Source organism: Kogia breviceps, chromosome X (assembly GCF_026419965.1).
Source record: "Kogia breviceps isolate mKogBre1 chromosome X, mKogBre1 haplotype 1, whole genome shotgun sequence".
NCBI classification, from domain to species: domain Eukaryota; kingdom Metazoa; phylum Chordata; class Mammalia; order Artiodactyla; family Physeteridae; genus Kogia; species Kogia breviceps.
In genome coordinates this window covers 102,492,336-102,507,190 of record NC_081330.1, presented here as the reverse complement: position 1 = coordinate 102,507,190, position 14,855 = coordinate 102,492,336, and positions in this window count along the sequence as shown.

Genomic DNA, 14,855 nt, shown 5'->3' with positions numbered 1-14,855 from the left:
AAAAGAAACAAACAAGCAAAATATCAAAATCAACTAACTCTTCAGGAGACTATAGCAGAATCCAGAGTCTCCATGGCACCACATTCACAATATCCAGGGTAAAATCCAAAATTATACAACAAAACAGGAGAACGTGGCCCAATTTTTAGGAGAAAAGTTAACCAACAGAGACCAACCCTAAGATGACTCAGTTGTCCAAATTATTAGGCAAGGATATTAAAGGAGCTATTTTAATTATGCTCGGGGAAGTAAATACAAATACCCTCACAATGAATAGACAGACAGGGACTCTCAGCAAAGAAGTACGAACTATAAATAGAACCCAGTGGAAATTCTAGAACTGAAATCAGATAGAGCTGCAGTCCACCTCTCAATTATGAATTACAAAGTAAAATTAATTTTTTATAACATAGCTGTAAACAAAGAAGAACAAAGAGCATTGCTCAGCAGCCAGCTCTAAGTCGTTACTGACTGACAGTGTACCCCGAGAAGAATTCAGGATGAAAACCAGGATGAGGCACTCTGTGCTTTGGAAAAAAACAAGCCCCTTAGATAGTTAGACCCATACACAGAAAAGCACGAAAATCATTAACCTGAGATACCCGCTCTTTGTGAATAGCGGTCATCTTTTACCGAGATGCATGCTTGACTGCACAGATTCCCTAGCCAAAAATCATATATAAACTAGGCTTCTTCCTCTTCCTCTTCAGAGCAGTTCCCTCAGAACTACTGAGAGGCTGTCTCCTGGGCAACAGTCCCCAGGAAGGTCTTGACAGGTACACACTGCTATATTTAAGATGGATGACCGACAAGGACCTGCTGTGTAGCACAGGGAACTCTGCTCAATATTTTGTAACAACCTAACTGGGAAGAAAAATTTGAAAAAGAAGAACAGGTCCATGTAATATGTATAAGTGAATCACTGTTGTACACCCGAAACTAAGACAACATTGTTAATCAGCTATACTCCAGTATAAAATAAAAAGTTAAAAGCAAACACCAAACTCACAACTCTTCTACAGTGCATTTTTCTTCAAGTCGACCTAGCGACAAAAGGAGCAAACTGCCCCCATCACCCCCTCCACTTTTCTCCAAATTCCTTTTATGAAGTTAAGCATTGAGAAGAGCCTGAGGGTGTGGGGAGAAAAATATAAGTAAGGAATAATGGATTCACTTCCCTTCCTTAAAGGAGTTTACAGTCTTAGAAATAATTCTGTGAAGCCAAATCTACTCACCTTTATTATGAGGAATGGAACGGAAATAAAAATGTCTTTGCTGCAAATGGTTTATATATTCTAACTGGACTGAGAGTATTGGAAAATAATCCTTTTCGAGACGATATTAAAGTTCTTTGATAGACACAGTTATTTGTCACATCACTTCTATTTTAACGACAGATCATTTCAATAGGCTTCACATTGCAATTAGAGTAACTCCATGCCATCTCTAGTCCTCAAACTATTTATTACTCTCACTATCTTTCTTCTTTCTAACCTTATCCTCTTGAAACTTACTGGCAAAACCCATTGCCCCTTAAGGCCAGTCTTTTACCATTTCTTCCATTAAGAAATCTTCAGTTTGTGGAGAAAACAGTAAAGTTAATTACAAAGTAGTCAGTGGGTGGCGAGCGGAAAAACAAGGGAGGCCCGATGCCAAAGATGCATAAATGTTACGGGCATCGTAGAGGAAAGGAAGAGAGTTTCGAACCATACTCTCAGTAGATGAAATAGCTTTCTTAAGTTATTACTCAAATTCTGGAAATACCCTGTGAAACTATATGAAACGTGTTAAATGCTGTCATAACATTGTATTTTATGCATTCTGAAAAATCACATTGCTTTAAAGGATGAGAAAAAAAAAAAACTACAGTGATGCTCCGAAGATGTACATCGCACTGCATCGTCGTTTTCTAACATTTCATACTGTGTTACGGGATCTCTTCATGACATATTTATTATGAAATTGACATTTTAGTTTTACCTGATGCCAAGCATTGGCATTTTAATCCTGTCAGGCATCTTTTCTTTTCATGTGATGATCTCAGTGAATGCTCTGCTTTGTTCTTTTCTTTTGTTTTCAATTCCATTTCAAAACATACTGTGTGAATGTTTTTTCTTCCTTTGTTCACAAATACTTAACAGCCCTCCAGTATCTAAAAGGAAGAGTAGATAAAACACATACTGATATTGTAGTGAAGGTAATGTTATTGCAATTTTAAAAGACAACATTCACAAAGCGCAAAACATTTTTAGAAGAAGGAAAAAACATCACAAAATAACAAACAAACAAAAAGGACAACATTTGTTAATAGCATGATCCCTCTATCTCTGCCCACTTTCTCCCTTGGCTGATATTTTTTAAAGTCCACAGGAGATCTTCATATGGCTTCTTGGGTTTTTTTCTTTTTTTCACAATTCTCAGAACAAAGAATAATTGTGCCCCAAGGCTAAAGGAACAATGACATTTCTGCTTACTTTTCTTTAAAAGTGAACTATTGTTTCTGCTGTGTGCACTCACTGCCTTCCTGATTCTCTTCCAGAGCTTCTTACTGTGTAAAATGTTTGTTGCGGGCTGATGTATTGAAATCAAAGATTGCAAATATATTTGGAGTTTGTTTTATTTATCTGGTCAGAACAGGGGCGAGACATCCTCTCTCTACAACCTTCTGATGAAACACATGTACTTAGCACTGCTTTTCAAACTAAAGCCTGTGGACGTAAAATGCCTGTGGAAAGTAGCTGTGCTGAAGGGTTTCCAAGACCATCCCCACATTCAGATTCACTGGAAGGACTCACGGGACTCAGCATGTAGTGGCACACATGGCTTCAGATTTATTACGGTGATACAGTATGGATAGACAGCCAGATCACAAGGGGAAAAGACGCAAGCAGACTCTAGAGGAATCCACGGGCGGGCTTCCTTTTACTCCCTTCCTGTTACTAAACCAAATCTGGGTCCGCGTGCCCACTGCGCGGCACAGCCAGTCTACCGACACCAGGTGTGGTAAAGGAAAGTACAGCATTTATTTGCAGGACACCAAGCAAGGAGAATGGGCAGCTCACGCTCAAAAGATCAGAACTCCTTGGTGGCTCTCGGTGGGGTGGGGCCGGGCGGGGGTGGGGGGTGGGGGGTGGCGGGCGGTTTGAAGGCAACATTTGGGGCGAGGGCTGCAGGATGCAAGACTTTCTTCTGATTGGTTGGTGCTGAGGTAACAGGGTGATGTTTCGGTAAATCAAACTTCTGGTTCCAATCAGTCTGAGGTCTACTTGCCTGTGGTCAGCGTGTAGTCACCACCTTCCGCCTGGGTGGGGAGTCTTAGTTTTTGCAGAACAACTCAAAGATATACGTCAGATTATTATGTGGGTCTCTTGAGGAGGAACTAAGACTCTGTTTTATTGCTGAACTACTGTTTAAGCTGTCATTATTTTTCTTGCTTGACTGCTTTTCCTTTGTTTCTGCATCCCCTCACTTCCCTAATTAGCAAATGTTTGAGTCTGCTCTTTGGAACTCACGAAAGGTCTAGGAGACTACAGCCTTTGCCTACAGACAAGAAACGGGGGACACGGAGACGCTTTTCTACCAGGGAGGGCCCACAGGGTCCTACTTGGTTTCACTCCTCCCATGAGGGGTCACTCAGAGCGCACTCTTCCCCCAGCAACAAAAATGCAGCAACACGTGTGTGATGTTACTGCCCTGGGACGCCCATTAGAGACTCAGCATTTGGGCTTTTCATTGGGGGCTGGTCACGGAGGTACCCTCTGTCAGTCAGAACTCCCCCCAGAAGGAAAGCAGAGTTCAGCAGGAACTACACTGCACAAGCCACTTGGACACAGTGAGTCACCCTTATCAGTTCTGGGACTGGTGGGAACCCTCCCAACATCCAAGTTCCCAGATGCCAGGCAAGGTCCAACCTCACTCACAGACCGTTCTTAGGAAAGCAGTCTCAGGCATGTTATCTTAACTCTCTTCTGCATAGCGGCTAACCAAGCTAGCCTTCCAAATAGAACATTTTTGAACACCAGCAAGCTACCTAAAAATAAATGCCCTTTATACTGTAGCCTACCTACCGCAGCAAAGTTACTGTAATAGCAATTTATTTTCTGGTCACAAATACAGATTTTTCCAATGTAATTTAGCAGCTTTCCTTTATGAAGGAAATGTAAACTGAAAAGCCACAGTAAAAAAACAAATGATCTTATGTTCTTCCGTCCACGGTCTCATTAACCAGCTTGCCAAGGTATTCAATTAACAGGATGTTGGAATTAATTGGAGTTAAAATGTGATTTCTCCCTGATCCTGTTGAAAACTAAAAGCCTATCATGACACGTTTGGCCACTCTAAGTCTCTTGGCAGGCCTGGAGGTTCATGGGTTAACAGGTGAGTTGAAGCTATTTGCACATTCCTTGCTGTTCATCTCTACTTTTACTAAAGAAGCCTTTGACATACCTCCCGGTTTAACCCAATTTTTTAAATAGCTGTTTTTCCTTTAATATTAAGAATTCAGCTGCTCATCTAGAAGCACAACTGTTTTTTCATCGGTTCAGCCTACAATAGCCCGCTACTCCCTACTTACATACTTTAAACATAGATATCGTTGTATTGGACTCATTCTACTAGTGCGGGTAGGTGATCATTATGCTTTTGCGTAAATTATACCTACTCTTAACTCATTGGGATGTATTTTTATCTGGCCCTAAGTAATCCTGTTTGTGTTTTATATATTCAGGGATTCCATGTGGATAAGTTCAGTTGGATAATCAGAATGGTCTGATTTCACTTTGGGGGCGCGGGGGGGGGGGCGGGGGGGGCTTGGTCAGTGCCTGAGCATAGAGTGGTATTAGGAGCACCGACTCCGGTGCCCAGGGAGACTAGGATTTGCATGCTCTCTCTGCCACTTACTGTGTCACCCTGGTTAAGTCTCTTAGCCTCTCCTCAATCACTAAAATTGTAAAATGGCGGGGGGGGGGATAATAGCACCTCCTTCTGAGCAGTGAAAGGATCAAATAAGTATATAAAACTTAGTAATTTAAGACATTGTTTATTATTATTCTCATTTCATGGCTGTGGATAATTCAGAGTTGGCTTCAAATGCAGACACTGAATTATACAGCTGGAATTACCAACGGCTCTAGTCCATGCTTACAACCTAGTAAACTTGATAGACTTTCTCAAGAAGATATTTCCTTCGTTAAACTTTAAGTAGTTTCTTTGAATTAAAGCAATTGGAATACATATATGCATACACTGAACACCAGGAACAAAAGACATTACAGAAAAACACACTTTAGGAGTTATATATCTACAAATGTAGGATAATACAAATAAGTCAGGGAGAAAAATTCCACTTATCTCTCTATTGTCCTAAAATCGGAAGGAGACTGATCTTTTTATGCAGTTCTTTCTTAGACAACCGAAATGTCTGAAAATTGTATCATTCTGCTGATGGTGATGGTTGTTGTGTTGTTGTTGTTGTTTTTATGGTGATGGTTTTGAAAAAGTATACTAAGCATGTAAATATTACATGAAGGACTTCCCTGGTGGTCCAGTGGTTAAGACTCCACGCTCCCAATGCAGGGGCACGGGTTTGATCCCCGGTCGAAGAACTGAGAACCCGCATGCCACACAGTGTGGCCAAAACAAAAGGGAGTTAAGACTGAAAAAAATGACTTGATATAATTTGCACTCGCGGTTGAGATGATTCACTTCAGGTTCATTTGTGTCCTTACACTGTTAAATATGAAATATATTTCATTCTTTCTTTTGAAGCAATAGTTTACAATGTTTATGGTCTGTAGGATATTGCTTCAAAGATTAAACGTACCCTGTGGAAGTTAAGCATAGACAGCTGACTTGCTTTAGCCAAAGGAACGTGAGGAAAAGTGGCTGATTTCTGGGCTGCAGCTTTAAGAGCGAGCACATGATGTGCCTCGTGACCGTTTTCCTTTTTTGTTGTTGTTGTTTATCCTATTTTTAAGCTTTACTTTTCTTTTTTCTTTTTCTTTTTTTTAAAAAATATTTCTTTTATCTATTTATTTATTTGGCTGCGCCGGGTCTTAGCGCGGCACATGGGATCTTCGTTGCGGCGGGCGGGACCGTTAGTGGCAGCATGTGTGCGGGCTCTTAGGTGCAGCATGTGGCATCAAACCCCAGCCCCCTGCATTGGGAGCCCGGAGTCTTAACCACTGGACCCCCAGGGAAGTCCCTCGTGACCTTCTTCATGTGCCATAGTGACAATACAGCAACCCTCCAGGTGCTGGCCGCCCTCACAGCCCAAGTGGGCCAGAGAAGAGAGCTATGGAGGAGGGGCCCAGCTTCCCCAGGACAGACTGGTTATGTGAGCAAGGAATAAGCCCTTGTTGTCATACATTCTTACAATGCTGGGCTTCCCTGCCCAAGACCTTGCCTATTCTGACTGACACGGTCTGTACGTTTTGTTGGAATGATTTAAAATTTGTTTGTGCTAGTTTCTACTGTTTACATTTCTAGATGCTTTTTAAAAGGCCACATTTTCAGGTCATTAAAGTAATTCTTGGCTATTCTTTCACTCTCCTACCATTTCATCACGGAACTCAGGGTCAGTCAGAGAAGACAAGGAGGTACTATGAATGCAGGTGGGATGTGGCCTTTGGGGAACTATTTCACCTCCAATCCACGGCGTCTGTCCTCTCCCCTAGATATGGCCACCAGGCACGTGGTACATACTGGGTGAAGGACGGGAAGTGTGAGAAGTAAGAGATCCAGGGCAGGGCAAACAGCCACCACAACAGCAATAAGAATTTTCATATCTGCCCGTGCGCCTATTCTATGTGGGGGCGCGGTCGTAAGCACTTGCCATTTACGAGCTCATTCAGCCCTTAAAGTCACCCAGTGAGCTAAGAACCATTCTATCTGTATGTTGCAGATGAGACGCTGAGGTGCTAAGTGACTTGCCCAAGCTTACAGAGCTTGGAAATGGCAGAGCTGGGGGGCAGGCAGCTCTCAAGGAACAAGTTTCAGGAGTTGCTACTCGGGTATGTCAAAACTTCAAGAAAAGCCATTTCTTTTGGTCATGGAGCTTCCAGGCCGACCGAAAAACCAAACGGAGGAAAACCAAAGCCAACGCGTACCGCGCCTCAGTGAAAAGGGAGTCGATCAGCATTTAGCAAAGAACGAAAAAGAGGACAAAAGCCTCAATTCCTTTAACATGGCCCACGCCTCCTCTCTTTATGGAGCCAAGCCCGCGTCTGAGTTCAACCTTGTCCTTGACCTCTTCCACTCCCTCCGCCTCAAGCATTTACTCACAATAAATTCTTTCACTCTCTGATGGTCTGGGCAACTTGCCAGCCCCACATCCAAGTTCAACCAAAGGAGAAGCTCACTGTAGAGAGACAGGGCTCACTGTTGCCGTTTAGACCCTGACTTGTATTCGGCACCAGCCATTTAGCAGCCAAATAATCGGTAACGCGGCCCTCCACACCCTGGGTCGTGAGTGAGAAGCTGACAGGCACGAAGGGCCTCACTTGAACGACTCAGGAATACCTTCAGCTCAGGCTGGAACCCTGACGTGAACACTCTTTCCTCCGTGGCTTTCACCAGGGCCAGAGAAACGCTGAACTTGATCAGAATCGCCTGGGGAATGTTTTTCAAATTTTAAATATCCTGGCCCCTGGGCACTAAGTATAGCCCTAGATGACTGAGGCGGGAAAATGTTCCCAGAGGTTCCGGGCAACCAAAACTCCCGTTCTAGAGGAAATGTTGAAATACGATGTTAAGGAACTGCGTCTTGCATATAAATTCCTAGAGGAAAGGATTCTGTGCTCACGTCTTCTCAGAAAATCACTAACACGGTGTTATGCATGAAAGGTAACTGAGAATGTCCGTGATATTTTAACCTTACACCCTTACCCCCTGCAGATACTGCGTCTCTTTCCGTTTCTTGTGCAGCGTGATGGCTAAACAGAAGGGGACCCCAACCAGGGAGCAAGCCCGTTTCCTTTCTCTCCACTACCTTGAGAGCAGCCGCCTCATCTGCAGAAAGGGGAACCACTTGGAATCCCTTGGAAATCACTGTTGGACTCCTTCCAGCCTGCATCAGAATCACCTGGAGGGCATGTTAAAACACGGACACCTGGGCCCCACCCCTAGCGTTTCTGATTCAACAGGTCGGGAATGGGGCCCAAGAACGGACGCCCCCAACAAGTTCCCAGGGGACGCTGATTGGTCTAGGACTCACACTTGGAGAACCACCGCCTTTGACCTATCCTAGCTCCAGAGAGGAGTTACGGCGGCAGTTTCAGAATCATCACCCACGTGTCCCTTGTCACAACTCACATCTATCTATCTGGTGGGCCTCGGTTCGGTTCCGTGGGATCCTCCCACCGCCACTTCCCGGGTGCGCCGTTTTGATAATTATGCTCCCGTGCTGGAGTTTTCTAAGCCCTGTGCACACCCTCCTACCCATTTCCCCTGCCTTGGAAATCAGAGACTTGGAGACATACTGTCGGCATCGAATGTCGCTATTTACTAAACACTCTGCTGGTAGGAAGGAATGAAGCTACCGGGTACCAGCCAGAAGCCGGAGGAGGACTCTCACAAATCAGCTCTCACCAAATGAGTTTACTTTTTAAGTCCAGCCCAAGATTCTGCCCACCCACCCATTTTACCGCCTTCGCAGGCATCGTTTGGGGAGCTGCAGGGCAGGGAGGCACTCACACTCACAAGTAAAAACACCTCAAGTGCCTGACAGTAAACATCTTGAGGAGAGATTCGAATATACATTTTCAAAAGCGTGAGGAGTGTGACGGGCAGAATTCTTAAAGGTGACTCCCCCAAAGAGTCCCCTTTCCTGGTTATTCAACCCAATACTAATCTAGGTACTGCTGTGAAGGGGCTTTGCAGATGTAATTAATCTGTTTATTACAGTTATTACAGTCTATTACAAATTACCAGTTCATCGATAACTGATTAACAGCGATTAATCAGTTAACCTTATATAATAGGGAGGATATTCTGGGTTGTCATCTGTGTGGGCCCATTATAAACAAATGAATCCAGAGGAACAAAAGAGGATGGCTGAAAAGTCAGCCAGAGAGATGCAGCAGCAGAGGAGAATGGAGGAGAGATGCCAGGGAGGAACGGGTCAGGGAGATTCCAATTGGGAGAGGAAGTCGACCCACTCTTGCTGGCTTTGAAGGTCAAAAGGGACCACAAACCAAGGAATGTGGGCAGCTTCCAGGAGCTCCAAACGACTCCCAGACAACAGCCGGCAAGGACATGGGGGCGTCAGTCCTAAAGCAGCATGGAACCGAATCCCTCTACAAACCTGAATGTGCCTGGCAGGGGAACAGCTCTCAGAGCCTCCACATGTAAGTGCCCGGGCCAGCCAATGCCTTGATTTCAGCTTTGTGGGACCCAGAGTAGAAAAACCCGCCGATCCAACCCACACTTTTGACCTGCAGAACCGTGAGATGATACACTTGTGTTGTTTTGAGCTGCTAAGAGCTTGTGGCCAGCTGCCAGGTCAGCCACAGAAAACGAACACAGGGAATAAGAGAAATCAAAGTGAAAGATACATTTTAAAAGATATTCAAGAACATATTCTGAAACAAGGGAAAGTCACAGACTAACAAGGCAAACAGAAGGGGAGCCACAGTCTTCATTAAGAAAAGGAGGATTGTGAATATACGTAAAGGCTTCAAAGGGTTCATTCAAGAGAATAAAGCATTAAGGATCCTTCTTTTCTTCCCTTCTTTTTTATTTTATTTTATTTTTTTGATGTGGACCATTTTAAAAGTCTTTATTGAGGGCTTCCCCTGGTGGCACAGTGGTTAAGAATCCGCCCGCCAGTGCAGGAGACACAGGTTCCATCCCCCATCCGGGAAGATCCCACGTGCGGCGGAGCAACCAAGCCCGTGCGCCACAACTACTGAGCCTGCGCCCTAGAGCCCACGAGCCACAACTACTGAGCCCACGAGCCACGGCCACCGAGCCCACGTGCCACGGCTACTGAAGCCCACGGGCCTAGAGCCCGTGCTCCGCAACAAGACAAGCCGCCGCGACGAGAAGCCCGCGCACCGTGAGAAAGAGTGGCCCCCGCTCGTCGCAACCAGAGGAGAGCCCACGTGCAGCAACGAAGACCCGATGCGGCCAAAAATAAATAAAATTAAATAAGTAAATAAATACTAAAAAAAAGTAAAAGTCCTTATTGAATTTCTTACAATAGTGCTTCTGTTTTATGTTTTTTGACCACGAGGCACGTGGGATCTTAGCTCCCTGACCAGGGATCGAAGCCGCACCCCACGTGTGGGAAGACAAAGTCTTAACCGCTGGACCGCCAGGGAAGTCCCCAGGATCCTTTTCATTAGCTGCGTTTTCAACTGAGCGTGTGATTACCTGGCTGCTACCCCGGTTTCTAAAGCTAGATTTCTGTTTTGGATGCTATTCTACATTTCTGCTCTGGTCAACTTTCTAGTCCCCAAGGCTTCTTGCAGGAGCAGGGACTCCACTGTGCTCTTCGTAGGAAACTGGAACCCTGCTCCTGAATATCAGAGACTGATGGACTGTAGCCCAAAGACTGACCTTCCAGCTGCCAGCTGCTCTTCTATACCACCATTTCTGAGCCTCAGCTGCTTTATCCTGGTGAGTGCTCTGATTTTTTTTTTTCCCCAGTCCTGACTATTTGCCTGAACCACAACTAGAAAAGGCTCTACCCCTGAGGCAGCAGCCTCTCAATTAAGATATAGTTACTGAGCCTCTCCTCTGTGTACAGTGACCATAAATCTAATCATCTAACACTTTGCACAGTGAAGGGAGTGCCGTTAATAATCACACCCGGACCTCAGGCATAACTGGGACGGGTCCTGGCAAACCAGTAATGGATGCTCAACCTGGCTATATTCCAAGTGCTATTCCAGGGGCTTGGACTAGAGCAGTGAACATCATATCGAGGTAAAATTCAACGCCTTCTTGGAGCTTACGCCGTATACACGGTAGGAAAGACGGACAGACGATACGACAATCAAGAAAGATCATCTAGAATGGTAAATGATGACAGAGGGCTATGGGACAATGAAAGCAGAGAAGAGAAAAGTTAGGTATATATGTGTGAGGGCGGTGTCTGGAGGGTGCTAATTGAAATGTAGCGGCCAGGGTAAGTCTCCGTGACAAGATGACTTCTAAGCAGAGATCTGTGGAAGATGAGGGAGGGTGCCTTGAGGAAATCTGGGGGAAGAGAATTCCAGGCAGAAGAGACAGCAAATGCAAGGGACCAGAGGAGGGTATGGGTTTGATGTGTCCTAGGCCCAGCAAGAAGACCAGTGTGGCCCAAGTGGATGGAGCGAGGGCGGTGGAGGATAACAGAAGAGGCTGGGGAGGTAAGAGGCGGGCATGGGCCCGATCGAGGAGGGCTTTGGGGGCCATTGTGAAGACTCTGTCTTTCCTCTGAGTGAAATGGGAACCCAAGGGAACGTGCGAAGCCGTGGAGTGACACGATCTGATTCTGGTTTCAACAGGGTCCCTCAGCCTGCTGTGTGGGCGCCAGGACGATGGCAGTAAGACTAGCGTCTTATTCACTTGGATAACAAAGTAACACACCTCATAAGCCCTCATAGGCCCTGGCACGTGTGGCCCCTCCCTCGGCCCCCACAAGCCATCCGCGCCCATTGGAGGCCCCCCTCCTGCCAGTCCATCACGCTGTGAACAGAAAGCGACAGCTCTCTGACAACTGGCAAGGCTCAGTATCAGACATGAACCAAAGCTACAAACAGCTCTGTAAACTATAAGTGAAGAACAAACCACCCCGACAACTGATCCTCATAGGGGATGCCTGCTCTTGACATTAAAATTCCCCTAGAATCGCCGTGCAAAATATGTAAGCATGCCAGGGTATGTGCTAAGCCAAGCAGAAAACATTACGACTGAATCTTTCGTTTCAGCGAGAAGGAGAAGCGTGGTCTCTCGTCCAGCCTCTCACACAGTGACAGAAGTTGCTCGAAGCTGCCCACAGCCAGGGGAAGACACAAGAAACACAGCTATTAACTCTAACTTAATTTGCTGTTGACAAGGAGGAAGATTTTTCCTGAAACGTGAAGTTCTGAGGCAGAAGCGAAATTAACACCTGTCAGGATCCTGCCGCCATCCCCTCCTGCACTGCGATGGAAATGGAGCCCTGGATGCTACCCTATCATGCAGGTGTGGAAAAATGATCCTCACTTCTCAGGCGAGAAAAGAAGAAGAAGAAGAAGAAGAAAAAAAAAAAAGCTAAACAAACTCAGGCAGAAAAGAAGTTAATAAACAATCATTTCCAATGTTTGGCTTGTATCCGATGCTCAGGGCATTCCATATTTTCCTCCGTACTCATTTTCCTTACTGTTCTAAATAATGACCACCATAGAATTCTCTGGTTTCCTGAACCGAGAGCCATGTGTCTGAGAAGCTTTATTTCAAAGGCAGCTTTTGTCTTTTGTCCTGCAGTCATTCAACTACAAAAATCATCCTCTCCTTTTTTCTGTAGTTAAGAACCTGCAACCTCTGGGCAGGGGGTATATGGGAAAAGTCTGTACCTTTCTCAATTTTTCTGCGAACCTAAAACTGCTCTAAAAAAAAATCGTCTTAAAAGAAAAATCCTCACACAACCCAAAAAGAATATGCGTCCACCAACTACAACTAAACCCCACAATATTTCCCTGGGCCTTTTCAATCAAAGAGTCGCATTTTCTCCACACTTTCACATTTTGGGGCACAGAGTATCATGCTGATATTAAATTTCTACAAGGCACAGTAAAGGGTGTCAACCAAAAATAATAATAATAACAATAATGCAGGAGGCTGCAGATAAGAAAAGTGTTTATCCGGGGGTCTTAAGAATTGCAATTCGGGAGACCCCCACATTTGGGTAACCCCTAAAGAATGCTCTGGGGAAGAGAAAGAGTCAGGGGCTTATAGAGACAAAAAGCCACACGATGGTTGGTTAAAGGTTGCCTGGAGAGAACGGTGACTGACTCTGACTTGAGTCAGAAAATATTTGCCCTTAAGGAACACAAGTTGTTTTAGGGTAGGGGTCCGATAATAGATAGACTGCCACGAGTTATTTTAGGGTCACGGTCGGATACGTATCTTGAGTTTCTGGCCGGTGTTCTGGGAGGCTTCATCAGGCCAAAAGATCAGATTCCATCCAGGCTGAGACATGCATAAGTCACACTTCCTTAATGGCTTCCCGGCTCCATTTTAGAGAGCTCTCTTAGCAACAGTGACTCCATCTTGATTTTCATTTCACTTAAGGTCCTATAAGTTGTTATCCTTTTGGTTTAGAAGAGCATTTTGTGTGTGTGTGTGTGAGTGTGTGTGTGTCGTGTGTGTGTGAGTGTGTGTATGTGTCGTGTGTGTGTGTGTCGTGTGTGTGTGTGTGTGTGCGTGTGAGACCTAAGTAAATGATTCACAGGTTTTGATATAAGAAGTGTTTCGTCCATTTACCAAATATTTATTGAGTACATTCTTGTGGAGGGGCAGGCAATTAGCTTGAAGCATAATAACCTGATTGTTGATCGTGTCTATCATCTATCTATTGCTTGATCAATCATTATCAATCGATCTACTTTAGAGTGTGAAAGATGCTACAGAAAGGAGACAACGGAAGTGGAATAAGAAGTTTCAGGAGTGTGTATAGACATGGACTTCATATTCAAAAGGAGAGGACAGGACAGGGAGGGCCTGACGGAGAAGGTGAATTATTTTTTTCTTTCTTCTTCACGGAAGTATAGTTGACTTACAATGTTTTGTTAGTTTCTGCTGTACAGCAAAGTGATTCAGTTATACATAGACATTTTAAAAATACACTCTTTTCCATTATAGTTTATCTCAGGATATTGAGTATAGTTCCCTGTGAATATGAATGTTGAGAAAAGACTTCTGAAAGGGGAAGAAGCAAGCAATGTGGGTGTTTGGCGGAAGAGGGCTCCAGGCAGGGGGACCAGTGCAGAGACCAGGGAACGACAGAATTGTCTGGGGAATGGTGAGGAGGCCAGCATGGCAGGAGCTCAGGGCAAGGGTGTGGGGACTGGGGCCCAAGGGTGATGGTATAGACGTCAAAGCACGGACAGATCTAGGTTTCATGGGGCCTGAATCTTGCACAATTAAAAGAAAGAATTAGGAGGGACCTTCAAAATGGTGGAGGAGTAAGGTGTGGGGATCACCTTCGTCTCCACAAATACATCAAAAAAAAAAATACACCCATGTGTGGAACACTCCTACAGAACACCTACTGAATGTGGGCAGAAGACCTCAGACTTCCCAAAAGATGCCCTCAGCTGACCTACACGCAGAGGCGGGGCTAAGCCAAAGCTGAACCCCAGGAGCTGTGCGAACAAAGACGAGAAAGGGAAATCTCTCCCAGCAGCCTCAGCAGCAGCAGATTAAATCTCCACAATCACCTTGATGTACCCTGCATCTGTGGAATACCTGAATAGACAACAAATCATCCCCAAAATTGAGGTGGTAGACTTTGGGAGCAACTGTAGACTTGAGGTTTGCTTTCTGCATCTAATTTGTCTCTGGTTGTATGTTTATGTCAGTTTAGCATTTAGAGCTTATTATCATTGGTATATTTGTTTATTGCTTTGGTTGCTCTCTGTGTTTATATATATGTATATATACATTTTTTTTTCCTTCTTCTCTTTTTGTCAGTATGTAAGTGTACGCTTCTTTGTGTGATTTTTGTCTGTATAGCTTTGCTTTTACCGTTTGTCCTAGGGTTCTGTCTGTCCTTTATCCTCTCTTATTTTTTTTTTCCCTTAGTACACTTTTTAGCGCTTTTTATCATTGCAGGATTTCTTTTTCGGTTTGGTTGTTCACATCAAGTAGCTTTTCCGACCACAGTGCTA